Raw genomic sequence first — 12,490 nt, forward strand, 5'->3', positions numbered from 1 at the left:
GTCCCTCAGTGACACTTGGTGATTTTCAAAACCTTACTCCTCCATCCTGGAGCAGCTCATGCATCTAAGTTCCTCAACTGTGGTGAAGTCTCAGTGATTTCAAAGCAACTGTGGTGAGACTTCTGCTACTTTTCACAGGAACATGCCACCCACACCCCAGAAACCCAGTGCTTTTCACCACAAGACCCCGATACACCCTGCCACACTGCAACCTTTGAGAAGGTTTGAGCCGACCGCATCCACAGCAGCTGTTGGGTCAGGTGAAAAACATGCACCCCCTCTGCTCCTGGCAGCGCCTCAGCTTCCCATGCCGAGAGAGCGCTCCACTGCAGGCTGGCACCAGCATGAGCATTAAGGGGTGGCCGGCACTGAGAACGTGGGCTCTGAGCTGGGACTGGGGCCCTGGGCTGGCGTGGTCACTCATGGCTGTGCGTTATTAGCAGATGAATCGCATGCCTGGTGACAAGGAGGTGGAAGGGGAAAGAGGCACGCTAAACACCCTCCACCCGGTAAACCCGCCCTGTTGGTGCAAAGACTGGACCTGCAAACAAGACGGCGGTCACTGGGCTGAGCTTTCAGCCCACTGGGGTATGTGTGGCTTCAGCTATCCCACTGCATTCAGATTCCCATGTGCTGGGTTTCCATGGTTCCCTAATTAAGTCCCTCTACTCCTTTCCCATTCATTTTTGCCTTCCTAAGCCTGGCTGCCTGTGTCCCTTCTCCTCAGGGAGCTCTTGGCTGTGCAGGCACAAACTCTTGTTGAAGTTAAAGCTAATCTCTGATAGTTTTGATATGCCCTGGCCATCTTCCAGGGTCTGCTCTGTAAAAGCAGAAACACAATGATGAGTTAGGCTCATGCTTTTTTAGGACTGTACGTTTGCCCCATCATGGCTTATCTATAGCAGAAGATAACAGCCAAGCCTGACCTCTTCTTAGGACACATTTATTAGCACAGTATTAAATGGTCTTTTTCATTTATCTTAAAAAGCAATTGCCATGATATCAAGTTTGTAAGGAAAACTTTGTCAAAAGCAATCTCTAGAGATGATTCTCTGTCTTCTTCCAGCCATGAATTCTTCTGCAGCAGTAGTATTTGTGAGCTACCCTGACACAAATTGCTCTCGATAATTAATTTCTCTCACAGCCTGAGTGGTCACCACCCAGGGGAGGAAGCCAAAACTCTTTTTGTGCTGTCTCATTAGTCACAAGTAATGAGCACGTGTACAAATTGCAACTCTGATTCCTCAAACTTCGGAGAGGGAGGCAGCGTCAGGAATAAACTACCAGAACTCAGCAACAAGTTTGCTTTTGGCTGTGCTCTTTTGTGTTCACATCCAGATCTACAGCTACTTGGTAACCTGTGTTCACTCATCTTTTCTCACCATCTAAGGTTATGGTAAACAGACTTTTTCCTCCTTTTTAGTACTGTCATCCCACGTATCATTTTTCTGCTGTGTTTTCCAATGGACTTTTCATGTGTAAGACTCTCCTGTCTTAGGAATTCGTGTTCACTTTTCGAGAAATTATGCGTTTACTTTAAAATTCTTCAGTAATACGCTGCATCAAAAGCTCAGGACCCGGTTAGCAGTTACTGCCTGCTTTCAGTACTGGTATGGAGTCTCATAGATGTGACAGTTTTTCAAATTCTTTCTAACATTCCTGTTCTCCTAGGAGTATTTCTGTTGCTGTGATTGCTGATTTATATAATGTAACCGTGAAGAGAAGCAGACTACCTGCAGGGTAGTCCTAATTTGTAAGAGGCTGCCTGACCTTAATTTTTCACAAAGCTGCTTCCAGAACTTCACATTCACTTGTTGTCTTCTTCAACATCTGCAGCATCACTAATCTTTTGGGGAGGAAGCAGAACAATTAAGTAGACAAGCTCTGGACTATTAAAACATTGATAGTGTTGAAAGGTACAGGATTTTGCCCACCACATCTGGCATTGGCCTTTCTATGACATGGGAAAGAGTTTTTCAAGTGGTTTCCTCAAAACTGTTCCTCTGCCCTGACCACCTCTGGTGTGTACGTGTTGGCTCAAGGTCTGGTTTTTGTACATACCTAACCATGATGGATCATAAAAGCACATTGTCTGGTTACAGGTGGAGTTAATAATAAGGTAACTTATTATAAACGGTTACAAGAGACATGAACTCTAATTGGAAGAGATGATCCTCAGTCAACGTTAATAACAACCACACATGGTGTAACTGACAGATCAAAGTAGCTCCAGTAGTGCTGTAGCTTTCATGGCTTCTAAAAAGATTTTCTCCTGTTGAAAGCTCCCAGGATTCATTTCTGCCTGATTTTGGTTGATTTGATGAATAACTATTGATTTTTATTGGTTTGACTCTTCTGTTCTTAGGGAGTTTGCTAGCATTTCATAGGGCTTTTATGGGAGAGCTTTATGGAAATACCTTTGTCCCACTTGGGGACAACTCGCAACGAAGTCCCCATGCTCAGATGAGCAAAGTGCCAACAGGGCTTCTGTGGTCATCCAGGAAGAGCCCAGCTGCAGGGCAGATGTGTGCTGGCACACACCACCACATGTGGAGCCAGGTGGCAGCTGTGCAAACTGGATCACCAGTGGGGAAGAGAGGCCCCGTGCACACGGAGAGTGTCACACCACGTACAGAAACGTCACAGGGCTAAGGCTGTGTCAGGGCAGGGGCAGAACAATGTGGAAATCAGGCCTTTTTCTGTAGGTACACTTTAAGTCACCAAAGTGCTTTAATTTGGGTTAGTCCAAAACACTGAGAGTACCAGCATGGAGAAAATTCATCACCATGAATGATACAACGTGATAATGAAGAGCAAAAAGATGACATTTTTCTGAGATAAGGTCAGCAGAGTAAAAGGAGAAACAGGGCACAAAGGAGTAGGGTTAATGCAAATTTTAGCTCACCTTACTGTAGGAATTCCTAGGTGAATTCATTTTTACCATGAATCAAAAATGAATTAATATAAAAGTATTTAACTATTGAATTAGAGGCAGAAAGCTCCTGCAATTACACAGATATGCAGTCCTCTCTCTTGCAATTCAGTTCCAAATCATTGGGAGCTCCTCTGCCTGGATAGACATTTCACCCTGATCCTGTAAATTACAATTGGTGGTGATTTCATTGGTTATTCATTTACTTTTTTCTAAAAACTAGAACAAAGGCTTTTGCTGAGTGTTTGCTGGCAGGATCTGGGAACTGGTGGCACCAGATCGAACGCTGCTGTTTAGCCATTGAGTTGTCTTTTGCTGAGGACAATGGAATTGTGTTACTGTATTTTCTTTACTTCTGTTAAAGTGACACAGAGACACCCTAACCAACATCCAGCTTTTTCATGTCAGATGCAATGCACGAAGCTGTATGACTTAAATAAATCTGTTAACACAGGGTAGGAAAAGGAAGTGCTTAATTTTAGGGAGAGAAAATAAGGAAATTAGGACAAGACAGCAATGAAGTTGTGACAGGGAATACCCAAGTCTAAGGTCAGCTGCAGGGACGCGGCTTTGCTGGCAGTGAGTAGATGTGTTCCTGCTTGCCTCAGAGTGGGTTAAATGCTGAGTGCATGCAGGTGTGGAGTTTATTCCCACATCATTGCTGCTTCTTATTGCAGATATTTCCGGAGTTGAAGGTAGTTTGCTTTGTAGGACTGGAAGACCTGCCGTGCAAGAAGCCCTCCTTTCCTCCCCCACTGACACTGAATTTATCAGCTCTAAAGAAAAATACAGCCATTCATACTGGACAGTACAGTCTGCTGTGCCTGTACAAAATGCACTTGCAGGTACCAGTGACAATGTTGACAAATGTGTCTGCTCCTGAGTATAAGGTGAGATTTTAAAATGTTCACCACCCAGAAGCCGTTAGTCAACAGGCACTTGAAAAAAAAATGTGTTTTCATGAAGAGTTCTTCTTCATGACTAAGTGCCTTATTCAACAATGAATTGACTCCCAGCCTTGCTCTCCACAATTAGTGAATAAGTTGTTCATGAGTTATTTTGGAAAGAACACCGATGATGGAATTTTTCTCCTTCTTTTCATTTGGATAAAGTACAATAGCAGGTTTGGGGAAATAATTGGGTTTTGGGGCCAAAATAGATTTATGTTGTCTCATCAAAACAGCCCAGAAGATGAAAAAATATTTTTTAGGAGGAGAAGAAAATTTTGGACTTTATTCCCCAGAAAAAAGTGTTAGAGTTCTATATTTGAGGAGAAAAAGGAAAGGAGAAATCTATTTCTAAAAAGTCGGAGGAAAAAATGTAAGAAGTCGTCATTCAGAATTGAAGAAAATCAAAATATCCTACTTTTGAAATCCCAGTTTTGATTATTTCCCAGGCTTTTTTTTTTGCCAGAAGTACCTGTAAGATTTGGTAAAAGCTTACAAACTGTTTTGGCCAGCAGGAAGCTGCGTTTTTCCACGGAAGAGAAGGGTTGTTTTCAATTTGGATCTGCTCTCACATGTGGGAACTGCCCCAGCCAGCCCTGCCAGTAAGAGGAACATGTGGTGTGAACTACTCCTCACTGCTCCTCTCCAGTACTGGTATCTCCAGCTGTAGCCCCAGGCTATCAGTACAGGAAGGCAGGGTCCCAGAGTCTATCCTTTCCTTCCAGCTTCTGCGTTGGTATTTTAAGTTCAATCAGCAGATGAAGAGCCTGGAGCAGTGATGGGGCTCCAGGACCTCAGTGCCACCCAGCAAGCGTCCAAACCCTGGAGAGACAGTGCAAGGCTTGGTCCTCTCACTGCTCAGCTTTGTGATTTGCTTTCCAATCAACTTCATCAAAGAGAATGAATCCTGTTGTGGTTTGGAGGCACTGGAAGGCTTTGGGAACTACAGGCTTCAAATGCCATGGATACTTGTTCAATACAAAAGTACAAATCACCAGAATGGGTGAAAAGTTTAATTTGATTTTGTGTTGTTCCTTTTCAAATGTAGTGCCATTCATATTTTCAAGTCATGTCTTCTAGTTGTTGCAGTGGGCTTATTCATACAGCACTAGAAATTCTGACTGAAGATGTGTTTGTTTTCTAAACTTTCCCCAACATGTGGGTTGGACAATTTTCCCTTCTTAGAGCTTCCACTTTTTTTTTCCCATTTTACTCATCCATCAAAAGCTAGGCAGCCTGGCTATTTCTGCATATACTTTGTATGCTTTTTCAATTAATTACTTGATCAATTTTTACAGCCCAAAATCCAGTCAATGTGAAAAACTAGTTCATGCTGGTTTTTACGTAATACATCTGCACATCTGGAGTGCTTAACTCAACATGAGAAGATAAGCCTTCTGTTATGGCAAACCTTCTTTTTTCCCCTTCTGGGGATCCCTCAGAGGCCTTCCAGTTGGTACTAAACAAACTGATTTGATCAAATGATAACTTCTTTCTTTAAATTTGTCCATACTTTAATGACTAATTCAAAGCAGCCTGTACTTTTGTTTCCTCATTAAGTGCTGCATCAGATCAGATAGCATGGAGTAAATACTATCTCAAGCTGAGCAAGGTATGAAAGCCATCAGATCATAGTATTTTCTAATAGTTTTGGTCAATTTAATGAGCTTTCAAAAATGTAATGAAAATTCTATGAAGTGCGTATTTGCAAAGGCTCAAGATGCACAAACCGAGGTTAAAGCACACCAAGCATCCTCTGCCTGCAATGGGAGATGCATAACTTGACAAGACTACTTGTATCAAAAGGCAGCACCAACAGCGCTACCACATTGACCAGCTGCCACTGCCCTTGAAGCTACGCAGCTCTCCTCTCTGCACACTGGCAGTGCTCCTCTTCCCTTCAGCTGTAATGCCCACCTCTTCCTAGTATTAGCTCCCTACATGCTTCTTAGATTATGTGGTCTCCCTTTAAAAAAAAAGCCCAAAAAATCATTTACAGAAGCCTCAGTCCAGATATGACAAAGTACTTAAGAAATTTTCATATATGCTCATTACTTAACAGAATATCTTCCAGAGTATTAATAACCTCAGTCTCTTTCATTAATCACATAGAGCACAGCATCCTTTAATACCCCTACTGTTGTCAGCTGGACCACTCTGCAGGTGCAAGTAAGTTCAACAATTTTTTCTCCAGTAATGTAGGAGACATTGGTATTTGGCTGAAATGAACTATGCCATCGAATTTGCTACTTTGGTGCAATTTAAAAATTGTTTGTGTGGTGATTTGGATGCAGTTGTCTCTTCAGATGCAACTTCAGTGGCAGGATTGCTAGACTGAGCTACCCAGGTACTTTTAGTGCGGTGATTCCCGGACCAGCCTTTGCAGGGTTGGCTTTCTCTTTCTCTCAGAAATACATAAGTAGAAGGCCAGCTGTGACTATATAGGCTTGGATCATTTAAATTAGGAAGGAAGACCCTTTTTTTTTTTTTAGGGATATTCTGTATTTTACTGTTCCCCTTCAACTAATGTCAGCATAAAGAAAAATCCTTCCTAAATAATGTAATTACGGAATTAAACCGTGAACTGTGGTGCAAGCTGGAAAGCACTTCTAACTGGACATCTTCAGGTTGCAAATGGAGGCTATACTTTTTCAAAGCAATCTTCCTTTAGAGATTTAACTGCGCTCTGTGATTTAGAAATACTATAAGCATAATTTTTTCCGACAGCATTTTGGCTTTTCTACTTGCAGTCCCAGCTGGGTCCTTCAATTTTGAGATAAGTAGATATGAAAAATAAACTTTGCTAAGAAGAGAGCCAACTTGAGCAAACTTCCAAAGATGCTTGATACTGGGTTTGGGATTAATCCAAATACATTCTTTTAGGTCATCCAGTTCCATTATCTAACATTTGAACAGTGAATCTGAAAAAAATCAGCATTTCTGTGAAGGTAAGAGCAGTAAATAGTTAACTTTCAGGAAAAGCACTATCGGCTTTAACATTTATGGGCCATTGGTTTTGATTTGTTTGGGGTTGGGTTTTTTTTCCTCCCTTGGCTATGAAGGTTTTTTATTAGTTTCCTGAAACTGTGCAGTGTGTCTGCAAGTTCTCTGAATTGGCCATCTCCCCTTCATGTGACTTACACAGTGGAGTCCGTTTTCCATGTTTTTAATCTTCTTTCAGGTATTGAACATATAATAAATACAAAGGTAGAAAGCCCTATGATTTTTGCAGTGCCAGTGAGGTCTCCTGTGATTAACCTGCCAAGTAGGGCATGAAATGCTGAGAAACAAATGTTCCACAAGACAGGAACTGCACACAGTAAATTAAGCAAACCATGTTTTAATGCTTTACATGAATGGTTCTGCTTTGTTTTCCCGAGGATAAATGAATATTTTATCGGTTTTCGTTGATATACTGAAAGGGATAAATACACTAATGCCAATTACCGATGACAGTTTATGGACAAAAATTAAGCAAACTACACATGTGGGAGAGAAAAACGCCTACAGTCCTGCCTTACTTAAAGTCAAATACACAAGTTTCAAGCTCAGCTAAAAAACCTGACCATTCTGTTTCATTTACATATCAAGGGCACCTCCATTAGTCCAGTAAGCTGGATTAGGGAGGTGATTGAATTTCTGAGTAGCACTTATTTCTAAGTAGCACTTGTGTTTGGATCTGTCACAGTGCCTGCAAAACAACAACAGTTACAAGTTACAGCTAAAGCCATAGTCATCCATAAGGATTTTGCTTTGGAGCATAAAGATTCACCTGGAAAAGGATCTTGAAGCAAGAAAAAGTTTCTGACTAGCACGGAAACATTCACCCAAACTTTGCACGACGTAAAGTCAACTTGCAACCCAGCCACGATTAGGGCAGGACAATACTTTTGGGGAAGAGCTGTCTCCACAAAGCAAAACAGATCCTGGAGAAAATTTTCCCTTCACATTATTTTTTATTTTTTCTTTGAACAAAGCCTCATACTGGTCCCATTTGCTTGTCCAGGTATTGCTTCACAATATTTGTGCAAATCTGCACCTGCTCCTGTTTGACTTGCACTTCTCCATGTAGTGTGCAAATGCATTAACGAATGGCAGGTACTCTGGAACAATCACATCTTCCTCACATAAGAAATCAGTGGTCTAATCAAGAAAAGTCATCAACTTCAGAAAAATCTCACTGTATTTTATCCTGCTTTCCCTTTGCCAAAGAATTTGCTGCATTCATAGTTCATGTAACCCCGGAGTAAAAACTGGTTCTAATAAATGTTTGGCTGTGAGACCTGTGCAAACCCTTTCACAGCCTTCAATTATCTTCTTCTTCTTTAGGCCTTTCATCATTACATGTTCTATAAAAATCATTAAAGGACTGTCTCTTGCATGCTTCTGAAGAGAGAACTGAAGTATATATAATGGAATAATCTCCTTTTTTTAAGGAGATCTCAGTGGCTCATAGTTTTTGAAAACATTCGAAGTCTCTCAGTTGAAAATAATGAATTTACCTCTGTTGATACTTGATTTTTCAGGAAGTGGCATGCATTTCGGAAATCCACTGTCTAAAAACCCTGTCATTTTAAAGTTGGTTTGACACTAAAGTCAACCTTACTGTCTTACAGGTAAGATCCTGCCAACCCAGGCATTGGAAATAACAAGGAAATTAGCCACTGAGAGAATTTGAGAAAGGAATAAAAAAAATGTTAATGTCTTTTGGAAAACTCCAGCTGAAATGCCACACTGATAGGAAAAATGTTTCAAGTGTTATACAGCAGATGTCAAATTTGGCTGGAATCTGGTTCAGTGAAGATAGGTCAGAAGGATAACTGGGAACTGATACTTTTTCGAAGGAGGGGAAGACATAGTTATGTTTCTAGGGAAACATGAAACAATTCCAACTTTCCTGGGCATGGTTTTCCCAGGTGCTGGACAAAATGATAGAAAATTTATCTTTCCTGTGTATTTCAGACTCCCATTTCTTAAGCACAGACATGTTAGAATATGTAGAAGATTTTACCATGAAGAAGTAAATAACAAACTTTATCCTTATAGATATTAAATTATATGACAAAGACTTAACTTTAGTTGCAGGTCATTTTATCAGAAAGTAATTTATAATTTTCATGACATTTCTACCCAACAAACATTCACACACTATCAGTGAGGCTGGAAATGCTCCATATTGTATGGAAAATTAATTTTTTGGTATGAAATGGTTGGCAACTTGCCAATATTGTGTATGACCTCCCTGAAAACCATATGATTTTGGTAAGAAGAAAAACATCATTTTTCACTGGTAGCTCTGGAGTTTCTGTTTTATTTTTGAGAAATTATACCAATTTCTAAAATTTAAAACTGAAATGTTCATCTCCCCGCCTCCCAAAGCATGTCCCTATGCTTGTTCTTGGACAAGAGCATGCCTGTGTCAGCTGAAACTGTGGCCTATGACAGATGCAAATTTAGAAAAGTGTCTAAAATTTCTTTCTAGAAAGAAAACAACTGAGACGATAGACAAACTTATACCTCTAAATTTTTTACATCCTTTTGTCACCTTTTGCATCCTTACATCACCTTGTTGTGATGTTATAGACTGTTCTGCTTACAAGGCTGTAAGTGTACTTCCCCTGGGCTGACTTACAATGCAGCAAAATCCAATGCAATCTGAAGACTGTTCTCTGAGTTCTCTGCCTGCTGGCATGTATCAACCTGGTAAAATATAAGATCTGATGAGCTGTAGCCAGGAATGACTGGCTTCTACATATCGGTCTTGTGCACCAGGGCAACTCTTTTATCTTCTGCACAGCTAAGCAGCTGCGCAGCTTGCCCAGCCCCTCTGCCAGTGATGTTTGTTTGGATTAATTAGTTAACATTAGAAAAGGATGCGTCCTGCTCATCACAATGTCTTGCTATGACTGTTCATTGTGGTATGATGTGCATGGCAAAAGGCGGCTTTTCTATGCTGAAAGGTAAGCTGAAATTAACCTCACTCCCTGTTTCTGTCACCTTGTATGAATGTCAGGAGCAGGTTCCTGGTTCATAACCTTCTTATCTCTTGAAAATATTCAACATAAACCACCCTCTGATAATAAACCACCCATCGATAGTGCATTTTGTAAGGGAGTTATAAAACAGGTAAGGTGGTTAAGAAATCTGACTTAAAGTTTTCTTTCTGGCTCAAGGGAAGCTCCTGCTCCGTGCGCACAAAATCAGTCTACAGGGGAGAGAATAACAGTAACCGAATGAAGGTGTGAGGGTACTATGCCTCTTGCATAATAATTGCAAATTCTAAATGATAAGAAGAAACAGGAACTGTCTTTTAATTTCAGCATTTTCTGACTCCTCCAGCAAATCAGTAGTGCTCCGCCTCCCTATTTATGGTCCTTTTGGTGAAGGAAGGCATTTTATCTCCCTCTCTGTTAGTGGTTATATCCAGTTATCTGCCTGCCACTGTATAAACTTCCAGTCTATTTGCTAGTAATTTGTTATCAAAAGTTTTAAGTGTAATTTGATTCTGGTAACTGTCACATTAAATGGAGATGAGATTTAGTAGCAAAGTTCAGACTAAACACTGGTCAAACCAGTCACCAAATGTATGTCATCTGCATATCCCGCACCAGCCCATAACCCTCAAGGGCCTTGCAGTGAGAGGGACACCATATCCCAAAATTTCACTTGTCTATTTCAAATTATATTTTTACCACTACTTCCAGATTTTAATGCCTGATTTTGTAGCTGGAGCTCAATGCTAGGGCTCAGCACATCTTGGCTAGGTTTACTTTACTATGATTGACTTAACTGATCGTCTACTCAGATACTGTTCCCCAGTTTCTTGATAAAAAATAAGGGAGAGAAAAGGTTTTGCTGCTTCACTAGGAAGTTGAAGCCCAGCCAATAATGTAATGCTTGCAAAGCATGTTTAGTCTCAGATGACAGGCATTATCAAAACTCAAGATACTACTAATGTAGGGGTGTTAAGTAGTAACAGCTCCAAGAATAAAATTGTTCCCACTGCAAGGGGGTAATGGGTGAATACCGAGCGTGGTCAGAGAGGGGAGGGAAACATCTGGATTTTCCTTTGATGCCCAGGGATTTTTCGGTTTGTTCTGCAAGTTCCTACAGAGCCGAGATTGGGCCTCCGACTGCCTTTTCTCACTGGTGGCAGACAGAGCGGCAGCAAGGGCACCTGTCCTTGGTGACCTTTGAGAGGCACAAGGCAGGGACAAGCACAGCTGAGGCTTGCCAGTAGCTGCCCAAGAAGGCTGGTGAGGCCAGTGGTGGCAGAAACAAGGAGTTATTTGAGGTTGAGGAGAGAGGGGAGAAAGAATAGCCCCCGGAAATTAGAGCAGGAGGTATCCTGGTTGCCACAGTGCCTTTCTATAGGCTTGTCTATGACTATATATCATGCAACAGAGGGCATGTCTTTTATAGTGGGAGGTAAACAGGAATGACCTCAGCACAGGGTTTCAAGTTCTTTAATTAGGTTGCCCTTCACATTTTTATCACGTTTCAGCTAGAGCCCAGACTGCAAATGCTGGCTGCTGCAAAGTCAGGCTGAGCGTGTTCGTATATGCGCATGTCCCCGCGTGCTGATAATTGACTAACTTGTTCAGCTTTTTCTTGCAGTGTTTCCACTGGTGTTTCCTTACTGTTTTACTGTCATGGCAGGGTTGTCACTGAGGTAAGAAACAGTGTTGGCTTCAGCTACTGAGATATTTTTTCTCTCTTTTAAATAACTTGTTCAACATGCAGGAGTGCAAATGAAGGAGGGAAGGTGACATTTTCATAAAATGCAATAGTAGCTCTTCCACTTCTTTTTCTTTTTTTTTCTCTCTTTTTTTTTTTTTTTTTTTTTTTTGCATTTACTGCCCAGAGTTTTGTAGCCCTTAAAGCTATCGCACTTCAAACCCTGATAACCTGTTCAGTATCAGGTAAATATCTGACTTTTCTGTCTGTACAACCTGGGTACTTCACGCTTTCTTTGCATTCTCACAGCACTTCTGTGGATCAGGAAAGGTGTATTTCATGAATTCCATTTCATAAATAGGTAAATATTTAATAACGTCAATAAAATCCTCCTCTTTTTTTTCAATAAATGGAGTGAGAAAATTATCTGCCCAAAATCATGCGAGTTAGTGGTAAGAGAGAGAAAAAAGCAAACAAATCCTAACTTCTTAGATCATGTCATCTCTAATAATTGTTTTCTAAAAGATTCAGAGCAAAGTTGCTTTTATAAGTCCAGGGGAGTGATATAACAACAGGAATAAGGGATATAACGTAAGGAAGGTTCTGTGTGGAGTATCAGTTTAATTCTCCACATTCACCTCCTTGAATCAAGGTTGAATCAACCACTTCAGTGTCCGATTTGCCTCTCTTATGAACCCTCTAGCTTCTGGTGGAATAACTTCAGTCTAGTTTAATTCAGGATATGCACATAAAAGCAGCTGCTGGTAATACAATAACACTCCTTAACTTCCATGTTCATGTCTCCTCAGTACTTGAAGTTTCAACTACTATCTTAAGGAAGCTGCTTTGAACCTTCATTTTGCAGTATTTTTAGGAAAGCTTTTGGAGTGTGGTATTTTGAAGAGTATAAAAATAATCTAGCCATTTGGAGAAT

This window comes from Gavia stellata, chromosome 6, assembly GCF_030936135.1.
Source record: "Gavia stellata isolate bGavSte3 chromosome 6, bGavSte3.hap2, whole genome shotgun sequence".
NCBI lineage: Eukaryota > Metazoa > Chordata > Aves > Gaviiformes > Gaviidae > Gavia > Gavia stellata.